Genomic DNA, 18,277 nt, shown 5'->3' with positions numbered 1-18,277 from the left:
ATATAACAGCCATGTACAGTAGAAGTAGACCTGGTCATTAACCAACGTCATTCAAGTGTTCCCAAGTCATTAACCAATGTCGTTCCCCATTTCCATCTTCTCTTCCCTCCAGTTTTGTGTAGAAACTCCTGCCTGTGGGCTCTGTTCACATCGCCTGGGGGAGAAGTTAAAGGGTAAACCATGACAGATAGCTGCGGAAACTCCTGGTTACATCCAGATGGTTGGAGTTCAGTCCCTGCAGAAAACCAGTCTGGACCAGACCCAAATTGTGCATCTTGCGTATGTCTTTCTCACTCATCTTTCATGAAGAATTTTTCTTGCTCCTGTTGTTTCATGGCTGGTTAGGCAATAAGGATGATGACCCAGACCACCCAGAGGGAGACTCCCACACCGTGCAGGATAGTCCTGAGCAGGAGAAGGAGAAGGACCGATGGGGAATCAGAAATTACTGGGCTCCGTGAGACATATTTCCAGTACACATCCATCCTGTCCTCCACCTCCACCCACCCTGGCACCCTGATTGTGGCAGTTCCTCTCTCTGCAGCCCATCTGGGGCCCATGAGGAACTGCTCATTGCTCCCTTTTCTGTAATTTACAGGAAGATGGTGTCTGCCTGGTAGTCTGCGGGGCCTGCTGGAGCACCACGCCTATTTCTGGCACGGGCTTTTCCTTCCCCTGCATCTAGAGATCATGCTGCTGCAATCCCAGCTCTGGAGCAAACCCTCCGTGCTTGAGCTGCACTGCCACAAAACCTCCAAACTCACATCAGCGCAGCTTTTCAGCTCTCCGATGCCTCAACGCAACCCATGGGAAAGAGCCACAGCAAGGAGGGCTGGTTTAAAATCCAGGCAGTTATGCTGGTGTAGGGTTTCTAATTGAAATGAGAGCTCGCTGGCAGCTCAACATGTGGAGATAATGGGCAGTGTACCTCAAAGAGAAACAGGGAAGAGGGTTTGGTTTTTTTTTTTTTTTCTGAAAAGATGCTTTTCTTTTGTTGTTGTTGGCAACACTATGAGAAGGCTCTTCCCTCTGTTTCTAATCCTGTTTTGTGTCAGCACATCCCTACCCATGTGCTTTCCAACTGACTGCAACAAGGAGTATAGCTTTCTCAAGGAAGATTCTCTAGGAGGACATAAGTTGGCAACAGATTCACCTTTTCCCTCTGGATTTTGGCTTTTGAGTTTCAATAATGGCTGGAGTTGTTCATCAAGACAGGAGGCCCACGTGGAAATTCAAAGAAAGAAATTGAGCTTTTGATGCCCTGAACTGTTCACTTCCTAGCTGTTATGTAGACAGGCCTCAGTGACAGAAATGGAAATGACTAACTGGAATAAAATTCACTAGCAGGGGCAAATGCGTGACATATATCTGGAAAAAAAAAATCAAATAAAAAATCATCCTGGCAGGCAGAATATTTTCTGATGTGGACTAGGAAGTTGGCAGATCTTGATGCCACGTGCTAAGGATGCTAAAGGTCCCTTCCCTATTCTTATTTTGCTTTTTCTTATTGTGCCTTGGATCAGAGCAGCGAAAGACTGTAATGGTAACTGCAGCAGATGCAGAGGGTGGAGCTTTCTAACATGATTTTGACTTTTTCTTCCTCCAGCATTTCACAGATTTTCAAATGGTGAATGTTAAACCCTTCAGGAAAAAACCTGAAAGTCCCCCAAAAATAGAGATAGAGGAACCTCAGGAATCATCAGAAACCAGATCGTTTTGCAGTGCTGCAAGTTTTAAGTCCTCTGGATTCACTGGTTTTCTTGGGATCTTCTCCAGAGAGCCGTCAGCCAGGGAAACCAGGGTTCCCAGGGGACCAGGTGGGCTCTCAAATGGGGTCACACTACACCCCCAGTGGGGCTGCACTCTCTTGGCCCCTCATGGAGATAAATTCCCCAGCCCAGTGCCTACTCAGTTACTCATGAGCGAGGGGATCTCCATTTCTCTCAGCCATGTCCTTTTCCTGCTTAAGGAGCATGCACAGTTTAGCAGACAGTTAGAAACTGTCATTCGTCCCAGATTTTATTACTGCATGTCATTTTCCTTTCTCCCTCTCCCTTTTTAGCCTTTCTGCTCGAAATTAGCTTGAAAGGGACTTTAATAGGCCCAGTAGGTCTTTTACAGGTTGCAGCAAGTGTGACCTCACACTTCCACTGTATCCCTAATGGATTCCTGTTGATATTTGCAGGCTATCCTGTTCTAAATTAGTGTGTGAAGTCCACAGTAGTGCCATTCACCAGTATTTTAAAACCTAATTCCCTAGGGAAATGAAGCTTTGGGTTTACTCTTTTCCTTCTATTTTTTATTCCTTTCCCCACTATGTCCCCAAAAACCTTTTGAACCCATAGTATGATTTCTACCGTATTTTTCATCTGGTAAAAGATCTCCAAGATTTGAATTCGCTCACAGTTTTGGGAAAACTGGCAGCTGGATAGAGCAGAAAGATCCAGGTTGTTGCTGCTCCCTACTCCCTCCCCTCAAGCCAAAGGCAAAGTTCAGCACAATATACAGTATATACCCTGCGGTGCGGCTCCCTCTTGGCTGAGGAGCACTTATATCCTGGCTAACGAAGCAATGCAGGTATAGCTCCGAGCCAGGCAGCCATGGCACAGGACCCAGATCTCCAGCCAAACTAGTAGCAGATTCTGGAAGGAGCTGGAAGTATCATGGTGGAGGAGATTGGAGAGGGAAGCACACTATTTTAACTCCATCAGTCACAGAACAACTTATTTTTGATAGTGTCTTTTCCCATAAGGCTAGGAAGAGTTTCCTTTTCTTCTCCCTTTCCAGGCATAATTCCTGTGTCTTTAACAGATCTGTCAGCTCTGGATTCTTGGACACTGCATTCGGTGCATGCAGCACAGTGCCAAAAGTGGTCATAGGCCACAGAGAAAAACCATAAAAGTGGAGAAGCTGCTGCTTGGCGGGAGCTGTAATGAAATTATGGGAGGAGCGGAGGCAGGGGAGGAAGCTGGCTTCCACTGCGGTGCTGTCAATGTCCCCTCCACTATTGGAGCTGATCACTCACGCCTTTTGCCATCATCTAGGGCTCCCATTGGAATCACTGCTTATCCACATGCACTGCAAACTGGGAGACAGGAGGAAAATCAGAGGATTAGCAAGAGGACAGTGGACACGTTTTACAAGGCTAACATCGTGACCTTTCTTGGCATTGAATGCTGAGCTACTTTGAATATCTGACTGCTTCTTTTGTACCTGAATGGCAATTGATCAGTTTGAGAAATCTGCTCCAGCTCTGGCTACTGGGCAGCTGGGAAAATATTTTCCTTTATTTCCCTCATTTGTGTCTAGGCAGACATTGCTGCACACCCTTGGGAGATTCCACTTATTTCCTATTGAGGGCACGGTGCAGTGTGTCAGCAGAAGGCATGCAGCTGTATTCCCTGTACAGCAAGTGAATTTGCTTTGCAGTCCTCAGGTCTGATGGTCACTGTGGATCGGACTGGGTGAAGTCATGGGCAGGACATGAAGGTAAGAGGACAGTACTAGGAGCTGCATGTACATCCAGTGGGGAGGGGTCATACTGCTGCTATCTGTTGTAGCCAGTAAAGCAGAAGATGAGTCATCTTTTCCTACAGAAAGTCTTGCTGTGTCACTTGCTGTTTTGCACAGCCTTCAGCTTAAACAAATAAAACAGGTTTTGATGCACCTGCTGACCAAAAAAGACTCCTTCTGGGGCTGCTTGCTAGAATACATGATGGGGATGAGGGGATATTTCCAGCAAATCTTCAGAGGGTTATCTCAAGTCACAGTGTACTATTGTGACTGGGAGAGACCTTGGAAACTGTCAAAGCTCAATGGATCAGTTGGGGGCAGAGTATTGTTTGACCAAATCTTACAATTTTATTGCAAGTTTAGTTTTTTTAAAATGTAGTTTTTAAAATCTGATTTGTGGAAATAGGTAGAAACATATAGGCATTTATGTCTTTCTTCATAGAATCGTAAAATCATAAAATCATAGAATACCAGGTTGGAAGGGGTCTCAAAGATCATCTGGTCCAACCTTTCTTGGCAAAAGCACGGTCTAGACAAGATGGCCCAGCACCCTGTCCGGCCAAATCTTAAAAACGTCCATTGTTGGGGAATCCACTACTTGGGGAGATTATTCCAATGATTGACTATTCTCATTGTGAAAAATTTTCCTCTAGTGTCCAGTTGGAATCTCCCCAGGAATAACTTGCATCCATTACCCCTCATCTTTTCTATGTAAAAAGAGAGTCTCCATCTTATTTGTAGCCACCCTTTAAGTACTGGAACATGGTGATACGCATTTCTTGACTTAAAATGGTTGCTTTCTCCTACATTGAAGTTGAGCCTGAAACCAGCAGGATATCTGCATTTTCTTGTAGTGTGTTTGTGCAGTCTGTCTGTGGTGGGCCTCTAACAAAGATACCCCTCCCACTTTTCCTTCCCCATATTCCTATTCCCCCCTCCCTGTTTTAGAAAGGAGAGGCTGGAATTGTTTTCTCCTTGTCCTTGGGAAATCAAGAATAGTCTTTGGAGGCTGCTACATATGGTAGGTATGACTGGAAGACATAGGAAGAGAAACAAAAAAAAGTCTGAAATAATAAACTGCAACCCAAGTGAGATTTTCCATTGTTGAATAATGTCTTAAAATGAATAAACATTCGGTTGGCTGCTGTGAGCACGTCTCATTGAAGAGCATTGTACTCTCCACGCAGTGGTGAACCACTCCATGAAGAGTGGAGGAGAAGGCTGAAAATTATGTTTTAAAGCCAGGGCTATTGAAAAGATTTGAATGCCCATCCTACACTTTCCTTTCAGAAAGTGAAATGCTCTCAGAATGAACACTTTTCTTGGATAAAAATTGATTTCAGCAGAAGATTGGCATAGGAAAATTTAAACTAAGTAACTTTGCTGGGTCAGCTTGACAGTAAAGTCTGGGTCTATTCAAGCCTCCACAGCTTCTGACAAGAATAATTTCAGGCTATTATCGTCTCTGTTGGTACTTATCAGCTGGGCTTCTTGTGTAGGTGACATGTCACCATGGCTTCTACCTCTGCCTGGATGTGGCAGTGAGTTTTGGGAGCTGAGTTTCCTGTGACACTTTTTGGACATTTCAAGTGTTTTCAGTGATGCTCAGCCACACCCTTGCACAAACAGGGATGTTGCAGAGTTGGAGCAGAGATCGATCAGGAAATATCTGAGGATAATGTGATGATCATGGCACTGAGAAACACATTTATCTCTTTCTTTCTGAGCTGTGGCTCCTATTGGAGAGAAGTTTCCAGCTGCACCTGGAGTTCTTTGGTCAGAATTAACTTCACCAGAAGGACTCTGAACTGACTGTAGGTGGGTCAAAGACAGTGAGCCTGTGCACTGCCCTGGCTGTGAGTGATCTCTCCCTCACTGGTTATTTCAGTTCACAGCTCTTTGAGAGAAACAATAGCTCGTGAGAAAGATCAACTTGGATAAATTAAGGCCTAAACTGACAGCCAAAGAAGTGATGAGGGTATGTATATATGTGTAGGCACAAGCTGGGAGTCAGTGATATATTTGTTTAAGGTGATGACTGGAAAAAGCCCAGCAGAACCATTTTGAATATCTGCAGCTCTTACTACCTAGGCTGTTGACTGAAGTTTTGGCTCCTGATGCCAACAGGTATCTGGAGGCTGGCGGCTGTTGTGAGAGTTGTCCTGTGCATCCTCAAAGAGGTAAACTGAGCAGGACAGACTTCCAGGGGAAGGATTTGTGTGAGGTTCTGTCGTGGTTTAACCCGGAAGGTAACTAAAACAACCACACTGCCATTTAGTCACTGCCCACCCCTCCGTGGGGGAGAGAATCAAAAAAAAGTAAAACTCATGGGTTGAGATAAAAACAGTTTAACAGAACAGAAAAAATAAATAAATATACAAAACAAGTGATGCACAGCACAATTTCTCACCACTCAAAGCCAATGCTCAGCTAGTCTCTGAGCCGCCCTGCCTACTGGCCAACTCTCCCAGTTATACAGAGAGCATGCGGTATGGAATATCCCTTTGGCCAGTTTGGGTCAGCTGTCCTTGCTGTGTCCCCTCCCATCTCCTTATGCAACCCCCCACCTTTTTGTTGGCAGGGCACTATGAGAAGGTGAAAAGTCCTTGACTGCTTGGCTACAACTAAAAGACCAGTGTGTTATCAACATTATTCTCATCTGAAATCTGAAACACAGCATGACATCAGCTGCTAGGAAGAAAATTAACTCTATCCCAGCCCAAATCAGGACATTCTTTACTGTGAGAGTGGTGAGGCACTGGCACAGGTTGCCCAGAGAAGTTGTGGAGGCCCCATCCCTGGAAGTGTTCAAGGCCAGGTTGGATGGGGCTTTGGGCAACCTGGTCTAGTGCAGGGTGTCCCTGTGCCCATGGCAGGGGGGTTGGAACTAGATAATCTTTGAGGTCCCTTCCAACCCAAACCATTCTGTGATTCTAGGTTCACTCATGTCTTTCAAGTCACTGTCTGGAGAGGCTTTCTCAGCTCTGCTAGTGCCTGGCAATGAGTCTTGGGTTTCTGACAGCTTCTCTCATGCTACATGTAAAATATTGTTATGGGCAAAGATGAACACATTATATTCATACAGACCCAAAAGCCTAATTAAAATCTTAACCTAATCAAGACATAATAAAGTTATTATTAGTCCAGTAGCAATAACACTAACACTTATAATCCAGATTAATACAGAAAAACCTCATTAATAATAATACTCTTAAAACTGTTATAAAAGAAAACTTACTAATATCTAATCCTCTTCTGCAATGCTGTCCTCACCTTCTGATGTCCCCCTGAGTCTCTGGTTGTTGGCACTGCCCTTCTCAAGCAGAGAGGTGGTGGGCTGTCTCTGTGACCCATCAGTGTCCTGACTTGTTCACTGGGAGAAGCACCATGTTCATGGTGGAGGTCCCTTGCTCCTCAGGCCCGGGGTCTGCCTGGGGCTATTTTATGTTTTCTCTCATCACATTCTCTTTCCTTCTCAGTGGTTGCTGGGTGCAGTTTGAATGTTCACAACAGCTTCCCCCAGCCTCAGTTAACATAAAGGGCTGTTTCTTGTTATGCAGTAACTACCTACATTTGTCAGACATTTTATCATATATGGTATCACAGAACTAATGCTTCCATATAACTAAAGTTATACGGAAGTTACTTGACCGCTAGCAATTGTTAAGTAAACTAACAGCAGCTCAAGTCACGATAAGTCTGGAGAAATCCTGAGATGCCAAAGCCTATGTCTTTCACTAACAATTTCAAAAACTGTTTTCACTGGGCTATATCAGTACCTTGACGGATATAGACATTCAAATATTGTTGTATCCTTTGGCTGTGAGAGGTGGTCTCCAAACACACATAGGGACCACAGGACCCTTTCTGGTGAGTCTATGAGATCTGTGTACATAAATGGTCACGTTAGAATTGCTCCTCTCACCCGTCCCAGCACTGCAATGGAGCTGACATCCACGGTGTCAGTCAGGGGTGGGGCAGAAACTGCATCCACTGACTTGCACATCATTGCTGATTTTCTCAGGTGAGTCTCACCACTACAGGGTTGCACTGAGAACTGGTGGGATGTTTTTTTGTCTCAGGATGCAAGGAACTTTTGTCTATTGCTGGTTCTCTTCTCTTTTTTTCCCCCCATCACATTTGATCTGCTGAGGTTGTACCATCTTTGGGACAAGGACTATATTCCTTTCTCTTTTTGTTCTTCTTTCTCTAACAAACATTTGCAACTGTCTTCAACCTTTAGTCTCAGAAATTTCTGGAGAAAATCAATGCAGCTGATATTTCTGCAAAGATGTTTGTAATAAACAATGCTGGCAAGCTTCCCCTTGGGAAAGATGAGCAGAGACTCAAGGCTCATTTCAATCCTAGAAGGAATTTTCCCCCCTCCATTGACATGATAAAATAAGTCAAATGCAAATTTTTTTTTTTTTCTTAATACATCTTCCCTGTGCCTTTTACTGTGCTTGCCCACAGTGCTAGACCCATTGCATCCGGTTCAGCTTAGAGATGCTGAGTGGGTCGGTGTGCACTTGCTTTCCCCATGGTGTCGGTCCTCCTGTTCCCAGAGCAGGAGAGGGTGTCAGTCCCACACAGGAGCGGTTTCCCAAAGACAGGAGTGCTGCTGCCACCTCTTGGAGCTGGGAATAAGGGATGAGCCCAGCGTGGGAGGCATTGTCGTTGTGCACGGGAAGAGACCAGCCTGCGGGAAGCTCAGGATGGTCACCTCTTCGTTTTGCTCATGCCTTCCCCTGGCAAGCTGTACTCTGGTGAAAGCCAAAGGTCTGAAACAGGTGCGATTTATTTGTTCTCATCCGGACCCTCAGCCAGCACAGGATCCATACCAGCATCTGGTTTTCAAAGGGTATTTTTTCATCAAGTCAAGCTTTCAAGTGCACTTGTGATGTGGCTTTCTCCAGTTTCCAGGGGAGGCTGTACAGCAGTGCAATGATTGTCACCTTTCTGAAGCTTTTACTGCCTCTAAAATGCTATTAAAGTGCTTCACTGCAATATGCATTATTGTAAATGCTCTGTTAAATGGAGGGATGGAAACCAGGTTGTTTTAAAGTCACAGTAAGATCTGACCTGATCTCTGCATAACTAACATCATTACTTCTCTTCCTCTCCTTTGTTATCACTTCTTAAGTGGTGCTTATCAGCATGATATCTATGTGCTATCTAGGAATGCATTAAGCAACAGCTGTTACATGTTTAGTTGTCATGGGGGGAAAATATGTGTAATTAAATTGTTTGGTTTGAAATCCTCATTGCACTGAGTCAGTCTGTCCATTGCTTTTTCACAGAAATGCACATGTGGACATACACGTAGGGCTCTCCTTTTATGCTTGTGGAGGTAGACCAGAAGGTAGGGAGGTTTATGATGGCTTTTAGCGCTGGGGAAACTTTACTCCACAGCATGTGGCTGGTCCCACAGACTCTTTCTCCTACACAGAGGGACAGAGTTTATTACTGCTCAAAGAGCCAAAGGAGAGGCACTGTCAAGGGCAGCCTTGATCCTGATGCCACAGGCTCTGTTAGGTGTTTTGGGCTCCTGCTACCAAGACGTTTTAAAACAGGGACTGAAGGTGATTTGCTGCTTTCTGGGAGTGCGGTGGCAGCTGATGCTGTTGCTTATAGCAGCCCAGGCTTCAGAGGGAGTGTACCATGGTCAAGCCTGTCCATGTCCATCCATGCATTGAGTTATTTTGGGAGTAGCAGCTCAGAGTGGTACATTTGGGGCAGGGAGGGGAAGGCTCCTTGTCTCACTTGTCTGCTCCAGTGGGAGCAGCAGCAAATATTAGTGGCAGTTTCTGAACCAGGAAGAGCAAAAGCTGTATTTGGGGGCTCAGACTCTATGATTAGTGTAGGTGACCTTCTCACTGCTTGAGTTAATCCATGATTCTCTGATCTGTTCAGCAACAGGAGGTGATGGTTCATTGTAATATGTGGCAGTAGATGATAGGTTCTGACAACATCAGGACTGACAAAACTGGCAAACCACACTGGAGAGCTCCTGAAGACAGCTTGGGGGTGTGTAGGAGCACGTTTGATAGACAAGAGATCTGCAGAATCATCTGCTCTCCTGGTTGTCAAGAAGGGCATCTGATGGATACAGATGGGATTCAGGACCTGGTTTTCAAACCTCTTCCCACTACCCTCTGTACAGTGGGTCTCTCCTTGGCCAGCCAGAGGAGGCTGCTGATCTTTCCTGTTCAGGTTACCACCAACTGTGAAGGTCATGGAGCTCTCCATGAATTTGCTGGTCCACCCTCTACTGAACTATTTCATTCCATTCCAACCAGATTAATCTCATGATCTCAGCAACATCTTATGATACTCAGGAATAGCCTGTAAACATGCACAGCTGGGATACTCATTTGAGGGACATGCTGGTGAACAAGGAGTAGAGGATCTGAATTTCTCTGGGACAGAATAGGACTGAATGGGCAACATGGGGTCTGGCTCAGCTTGTGAGTCATGCCTATATGGCACTCAATTGGGCTGAGCAGATAGAGAAGATCCTGGTACATTCAGGTCTCTGAGTGCTCCAAGGATTAAAGCATGAGGACTTGGTGGCGAGGCAGACAGCCCTGCAGGAGCTCAGCATGGATTCATTTCCCAGACAATCCCACATAGCATATAGGGTTGATCTGCCTTTCCTAATCATAAACAGAAGCTAGTGCAAACACAAAGCAAGGTGAGTGACACTGCTCACCAGCTGTGCAAGGCTTGGAGCTGGAAGTGGACGTGGCATGCTCAGATTCACGAGTGCGCAAAGCTGATTTGAGTTTGGCTCAGTGATAGCCAGGCCAGCACTTGGCTGGAGTCTGAAGACCATACTTGATGGGTATCACCTTATGGGATTGCGCAGCAGCACTTCGAGGGGACAATACATACCAGCAGAGAGGGCCACATGGGGGTCTTCCTCCAGCACTCCAAGCTGTAGCAGCAAAACATGTTTCCTAGGGTGCATTGTGGCTCCTTTAGTGTGCTAACACACAGAGCTCTTGGGGTGTTTGCTCACTGGGTTGTAATAGATGCTAAAATCTCTTTGTACATCCTCCTTGCTACAATTCACGTTGACACAGATGGTTATTACTGCAGTACCTCTGACTGTGCCAGACCCACAGAAGTACATTAGGAGAGTCAGTCCTTGTTCCAGAGAGCTTATTACAAACAATTTGAAAAGGGTGATATGGGGACAGAAGGCAGATCCTCTGTCCAGAAATGGATTCTCCATCAACTGCCTTCACAGTAGTAGAGAGAACAAAGGATGTATTTATTATGCTGGCACATAGAAGTATTTCAGTCATAGAATTCATGATGATTGCTTCTTCACTGCAGTGTGTCTGTGTGTGTAAACACGTCTACTTTGTGTGTTTCTTTTTGTGGCTCAGACTCAAAAGCAAAATACGCAGGAAATCTGTGCAAATAACACCAAGGCACTTTCCAGTCAAACTTGTCTACACGTTTCCTAGTGCTAGCAGACCAGTTCTGCCTCACAAATGGCAAGGCAGTCTTTGCAACTGGCTTGTATATGTGAAATCTTGCCTCCATCTTTGCCTCTGGACATTATCTGGTTTCCCAGTTGCTGTCAGATGTACATGACGCAGGTTCTGGGCTGGGAGGCTGCCACAACACAAGACTAACGAGGCGTGATGTGCTCTGATTAACAGTAAGGCAGGTATGGTGGGGGTGTCTGAGTGAATGGCCAAGTCCCTATGGCACAAGGGTGTTTTCATTTTAGGGCTAGACAGGTTGGCATTTAGATAACCAATGTCCACATTTGCATGTGAAACTGGCTGCCATGCAGTCATTTAGAGCCATGCAAGCAGCTGCCTGGTAAATAAGTTGAGTGTGAAGGCACACTGACACCTAGCACTCCTCTCTGGAGTCATGAAGAGAGTCCTGGAGCCAGGAGCTTGGTCAGGAGCTTGTCTTCCCTGCAACATTGGCCAGAAGACTCTGTGTGCTGATGGAGGAGTGCACCTCCAGTTTTGTGAGATGCTGCTGCATGCAGCCTGAGAGGGCAGACTTGTCCTTGCTGCCTCTCCCAGAGCGGGGTGCAGGTGTGGGAAGGACTGTCTGGGTCTAGCACCTGTGGGAAGGTGAGCTCTGTCCTGGACCGTCCCAAATGCAAGCTGAAATGGTGGAAACAGCAATTCTGGGCTCTGAGGGGCAGCATAGGAGGCACCACCTTCCCTATGCCACCCAATGTGAAATGGGAGCCAAGCCAAAAGCTGCCCTGCTGTGAAGATCCTTGCCTGTCTGAGGCCAGTCCAGGGCAGACCTCAGAGCAGGGACCCAATCTGTGGTAGAGGGGCAGCCAGGACCTATGTGTTGAGCTATTGCATGTGCAATGCATGATACCAATGCTGTGGGATCTTTGCAGCCTGGCTGTCAGTTTCCAGCTGGGGCTGAAGGCACCATATCTGATTTATGAGCCCTCTGTGCCCCAGGACCTGTTGCTGGCAGCAGGACTCCAACCTCGATCTGCAGATGTTCAGCTTTTAAGTTGTGCGGGTCCTAAATGCCGCGGAGCTGAAGTACTCTGCTCCAGCTTCCAAAGGAATGGGTCATATATAAACTTGCTCCATCAGTCACATTTGGTGTCCCTTCTCAGCATCAGGCTACCCCACAACTGTGCTGGCAGGTTGGTTGGAGAGCAGCTGTGGAAGGAATATGCAAATCATTTTTCAAAGGGCCTTCATTTGCTCTCCAATGATGATCTGAAAAAGATGTTTCATTAAAATACATTTTGTTAAAGGAGAGAAGGCTGTGAGAAGGAATTGGACTGAAGCAGGGTAGCAGGGCAGGTAACTATAATGCAAGAAAGTGGCCCATGGCACATTTTAGTCAATCATTTATGGAAACCATGAAATGATACTGTATGAATGCCAGAGAGGGAATACAACAGCTAATTTTGTGGCATTTTCTGTACACAGCCATTGACTGATGCTCCAGTGACTCATTCATATGGCATTTTTCCAGATCTGATAAAACCCTGGACTCTGAGCAACTCTCCTATCTATGCAGATTTTTTTTTCTTCTCAAACATATTTCATGCACCTTTGTGCATAACATAACATTGCTGTATGTGTAACTGCCTAGTCTAGATCTCTATCCGCTTTTTCTATCCTTTGCTTACGTTTGCCTCAGCTTACGATCCTATCAGGTGCTGAAAGCTAAGCAGGACTGATCCGGCAGGACAGGTCAGCACCCAGAAGGGAAGCCTCTGGTTACAGCTGAGTGCTACAGCAAGTGGTGACAGTATCTGGGGAGGGATGCACTCCTTTGAGACAGAGAGCTGGTTGGGTGGGACACTGGGCGTGGGAGCACCATCTTTGTTATATATTTGACTTGTGGTCATCCAAGTCAATGCACCAGCTGACACTTTAGGACTCTTCCATGGGATTTGCTGTTTTCTTCCAGGCTGTGGGTTGTCAGCAGGCAGGGAGAAATTCACAGTCGTTGGGGCTGCTTTCACCAAAGGATATATCTTCATTCCAAGAACTAGATGGATATTGACTTAGCTAGTACCATAGAAGCATCGAGCAGTTTTTGGGCTGGGAGCGACCTTTAAAGGTCGCCTGGTCCACCCTGCCAGCAATGAGCATGGATATCTTCAACTCGATGGGGTTGCTCAGAGCCCCGTCCCACCCGACCTTGAATGTTTCTGGGGCTGGGGCATCGACCACCTCGTGGTTGGGGGGTGGGGGGTGGGCAACCTGTGCCGGCGCTTCGCCAGCCTCATGGTAAAACGTGTCTTCCTTCTCTCTGTTGCGAATCTCCCCCCGTTTTAGTTTAAACCCCTGAGCCCTTGTCCTATCGCTAGAGGCCCTGCTAAAAAGTCTGTCCCCATCTTTCTTGCGAGCCCCCCGTAAGTAGGGAAAGGCCGCCAGAAGGTGTCCCCGGCGCCTTCTCTTGTGCAGGCTGAAGAAGGCCAAGTCTCTCAGCCGGTCCTCGTCGGAGAGGTGTTCCACCCCTCTGACCATGTTTGTGGCCCTGCTCTGGACCCGCTCCAACAGGTCCATGTCTTTCCTGTGCTAATACAGACATAAAGAATACTTTAGACTTTCACCCTGGGTTACAGATTAGGGTCAGTCTGTTGGGGACTTAAAGATGATTACGATCTATTAACCTCTGTTTCTCTGTGTTGATCAATCTTGTTATCCTGTTAGCAAGTGTGAATCAACCACTGCAAATTATGAACATGTTTTTTTCCTCTGTGCTGACAACCTAGAACAAAACATGTTTTTTGTCACTGCTGGCTCATATCTTGCTCTGCGCAGATGCTGATCAGGGCAGGATGTCTTCCATCAGGCTGTTGTCTACGGGTACAAGGCTTTTGTGATGAATTATTTTGGCAGTGCTTCCAAACAAATCAGAGTGCAAAAACCATGGGGTAATTGTATGACAGAAATAACAACTAACCAGAACTTATCCAAAGCTCTTGAACAAACACATGCTTTGAGAGTCCAGCTGCAGTCCAAGAAGATCATAATGAAGCTGGGCATCTCTCTTCCCCTATACCACTCTGGGGCTACATACAACAAACATGATATATCCTACAAAATTTTTGGCTGTAAGATTTTCCCTATGCTTCTTCTAAGGTGGTTGCTGGTGTGGGTTTAAGAGAGGTCTTGTGAGTTCAGGGGAATTTTTTCATGTCCAAAATTTCCAGGCACCACCAGCATAAGGGAATGGGTGGTTGGATGGGACACAGCAAACCCCATGGCACTTGCAAGGGAGTGAGACCCTGCTCTGAGACTCCTTTCCAGACCAGAGCTCGCATGTTGACCAGGGACCAGGTTGACAGGGAGGGAGGAAGGTGCGAGCCCTCACCCTGGGCACAGCAGAGGGACCCCGGCAGGGACCTGCAACACCCTCATGGTTCTCGCACTGCTTTTTCTCCCCCAAGCCCTTGCTGATAGTGTTGTGTAACTGCGGTGTGGCAGTGCCATGCCCAAAGCTGCCATCTCATGGGGCTGTGCAGAAGAGACGAGCTGAGGAGGGGCCATGGTGCCTGCGCAGGGGAGGAGACAGGCGAGGAGCGAGCAGGCTCTCTGCTCTGTTAGCTCGCTTCCCCCCATGAAGCACTGTACAAACAGCAGAGGCAATAAAAAGTGAGATGAACAAGACAAAGTCAGCTATTTACTGCCCTGAAGCAGGGCACGATTGTTCCCCATGGTGAGTTTTCAAGTGCCTTTTGCTTCTAGTCTGCTTTTAAATGACGCATGTGATGTGGCTTCCTCCAGCTCCTGGGGGGAAGGAGAAGGGAGACTCTGCCACAGTGCAATAGATCTGCCTCTTCTAAAGCTTTTACTGTATCTAAACTGCCATTGAATCACTGCACAGCTGTAGGCATTACAGTAAGTCCTCTGGTGAGCTGAGGGAGCTGTTCTGCTGGCTTGACCTGTTGTGTATGTGAAGGACGCTCTTACCGGCTCCTCTGACTGCTGGCCTCACCAGTGGTGAAGTGGAAGATGAGACAAGTATGTCCTTAGCTGGCCCGGGACTGGGAGAGGTCACTATCTGCATTGCATAGAGGAGAGAGCTACGAGGAGGTGGATGACTTAGGGTGACCCAGGAGCTGATGGCACTTCCAGCACTAAGCTGAGGCAGGTGCTTTAGCAAGGATCACACAGCATGCTGTGAGCAGTTGCAAATGTCTCCTCTGCCCACCCCAAGCTGCTTCTGAATGAGGTGTCTTGGTCACCCCCAGGAATGGGCAGGGAGGAGGAGTGACAGCTCAGAACTCACACTGGTGAATGGCAGAGCTGAGAATATACTTTGAATATCCTCATTTAAACTCAGGACAACCCAGAAATTCAAGAATATGCTAGGAAAGGCTGCTTGCCTTCTGTTCCTGTGACTGATGTGGTGGACATCCTGTTCCATTGGATACCACAGTCAGCCGGCAGTGGTCACTGAGGTGAGTTGGGCCCACGGCGGAGATCCTAGGTGCGATGGGAGAAGAATGTGTGAACAGAACAAATGTATTTCCCCAGAGTTATTTTACAATTCCCAACAATTCACAGCACAGGGACCACTTGTGGTAGAGGGGTGTCCATGTTTAATAGCCATTGATGGATTTTTACCTCTGTGAATTTGTATTACTATCCTCAGATCCCTTTTCAGCACCCGCAGCATCCTGTGTCAAGGATTTCTAGAGATAAACTACACACTCCAGTGCATGAAAAGCAGTTTGAGCTTATTGTTCAGCAGATTCAGGGTGAGCAAAGATAGGTGAGCAAAGTTTTCTGATAGAAAACTGATAGTTTTTCTGATAGTTTTTCTGATAGACTCTACCAATTGGACTGGCTGCTCCTGTAGATGAGAGCTCCAGCCAGGCACTTGCTGTGCCTAATGCTGCAGTTTGACACCTGCATGAATATTTCAGATGCAAAATCAGTATCTATAGTCTCATGGATCTGTTGTGATTTGTGTATATGTTTGTCTTGTGGCAAAGCCTGGAGGCTGTGTTGTGATCAGGGGGCCATCATGTCAGGTCCTGTGCAAATACACCCTAAGATGGTTCCACAGAGCTTCAACTGGTTCACGTCGGGAGTGGGTGATAGACCCTCTGCCATTCTCATGAGATTATAAATTGGTATTTTGACCCTGAGGAGGTTCCTTTGAAGTAAAAATTGAGAAGGTAGTATGCAACAGTTACTTCTTCACTAGGAAGTGGCTGATATGGGTGTCTGTATAAAAACAAACACGGGAACACTAAAGACCAGTGACAATATTTAGTCTTTGCCATGGGTTAGGACCATCTGCACTGCTGGTAATGGTTGATGTGTGGTGCCCTGTGTTTTGGGAAACAGACTTCGTGTTGGCACTTTGCTTAATATGGGCTGGTTTGTGAAGTTGTTGCTTCTTCTGTCATGCAGGACTTGTCCTGGGAAACTACATGAGCAAAGAAAACTGGCTTCTGTTCAAGTGACACCAACGGATGAATTTTCAGCTTCTCTGGGTTTCTCTGGGTCAGTGGCTTTTCATGTAGGAACTGATAAGATGGGAAAGACCAAGGAGCCATGCAGATCCACCACACCTGGCGTCTCTTTCCTGTCTCCCAAAATGGCACAGGAGAGGCCAATGAGGCTGGGGGAGTATGAGAGCAATGAGGTCTGGCCAATGTTGAGCAAACCTCTGCCCCCACTGAAATGCCTGTGGGGCTTCTTGAGGCCCCAAGAGAGGCTGGACAGCATCTGAGGGGATTTGCGCACGTGTCTGGAAGGAATCTGTGGCATCTTCTCCCTGCGGTGATAGCGGGAGCTTATCGGGGGTTTCCTTCAGATGCCTTCACGTCCGCACCAGCGGCAGCCCTCTGGGCTGAGGCGGCTTGGGTCTGAGAAAGCTGACCCAGCTGCCTGCATGCTGCCTTTACCTCCCCTCTGGAGACAGCAAGGACAAATCCCACATGGCAGATGTTGGTCACCACTGGTGTGAGTCATGCCAGCCACTGGATGGTCTTTGGACACCCCGTGGCAGGTGTGATATGGGAGAACAAGGTTGTGTGGCTGACAGCTGCGGCTTGGGTAACTCATCACAGCTAACAGTGAAGATGGTCTGCCTGTGGGTTTAGCATCATCTCTTGAAGGGTTTATAGATGTAGCTTACGTGATTGGCATGTATGAATTCTGCCCACCCTTAAACATCTGGTGGCTGTGAAGAAGGACTGTGTTGACTACTGGTTTGGCCTTGCTCCAGCAGTGCAGAAGGAGCAGGCATGGCTGTATTTGTGTCATCGTCCCCTGCTCTGGTTTTGCTCTTTGGGACTGTTAACACAGGCTCAGGCCTTTTTGGTGTTGCTTAGGGGGATACTGGGCTGGCAGGTCCTGCAGGTTGTCCTGGACTGGAGCGTCTGGAGGAAGGAGGAGGCAGAGGAGACAGCATGAATTAAAGCATGAAGGGTTTTGTTGGTGGCACCATTTGTAAGAGCGAACTCATTGCATCCTGAGGGAAGGACACAGCCAGACTATCCTGTCTCTTGGATACAGTCAGAGGCAGGGAAACATTCAGATCAGTGTGCTGGCTCCATCAGACTCTGCAACTTCAAGACCTCATTGAGCTCACCCAGTGTCTCCCCCACAGCCTGCAACTTTCCCCTTTAATCTCTCCTTTCAGAGTGTGGGTGTTCACACTCCTCCAGGAGAAAGCCTGGCTCCTCTTATCTCCAGGGTGACGATGTCCTGTGAGCCCTGTGGTTTCCTCAGCTTTCACCTTATCTGTGGATTAAAAGCAGACCCAAGCAGGCAGCTCAAAGCTTGGTGGGAGCATTTGCACCCGCAGAACCCGCTGCTCTTATCTGGGTCTGGGGGAGCCCTGCAGCAGGGTCCTGGGGTAGGCAGGGGGATGCTCCCACACACAGGGGTATGGCGGGACCCTAGCTCAGGAGAACAAGGTGCTCACAGGTCAGGGACAGGGCAGGGAATGGGGGATGACAGCAGGTGAGGAGCTGGCAGGACCTCAGTGGAAATTCCACAGGTACCCCAAGTCTCCTGTGACACATGAAGTGCCCTGTGCCTCAGTTTCTTCCTCGTTAAATGTCCTGTACCCATGTGTGGGGGAGATTTCCCAGGGCTTTGCCCAGGTGGAAGCCAGTGAGTTGCCTCAAAAACCATCATACTTTGCTGCGTATATAAATGACCCAATTCTGTCTGGAAAGCCAGATGAGGGCAGGAAGGGAGGGTGGCCCAACGTGGGGTGGGAAGGTTCCCAGCTGGGGCAGCCCAGGTGCCCTCTACTCTGTTGCCTAACA

At 47.3% G+C, this 18,277-nt stretch overlaps 1 protein-coding gene across 1 annotated transcript in view; it reads left to right on the top strand.

Annotated features, from left to right (window-relative positions):
• Positions 1 to 3,058: 3,058 nt before the first annotated feature.
• Positions 3,059 to 18,277, top strand: part of LOC129199382 (aquaporin-7-like) — a 30,682-nt gene continuing 15,463 nt past the window's right edge. The window contains exon 1 of the mRNA XM_054809797.1: positions 3,059 to 3,489. The gene's annotated coding sequence lies outside the window, so the exon portion shown is untranslated. The remainder of the gene's footprint in view (positions 3,490 to 18,277) is intronic.

The sequence above is a fragment of the Grus americana genome, chromosome Z (genome assembly GCF_028858705.1).
Source record: "Grus americana isolate bGruAme1 chromosome Z, bGruAme1.mat, whole genome shotgun sequence".
Taxonomy (NCBI): Eukaryota; Metazoa; Chordata; class Aves; order Gruiformes; family Gruidae; genus Grus; species Grus americana.
Note: the sequence above shows the minus strand (reverse complement) of the source record. Positions and strands in the feature narration are given on the sequence as shown.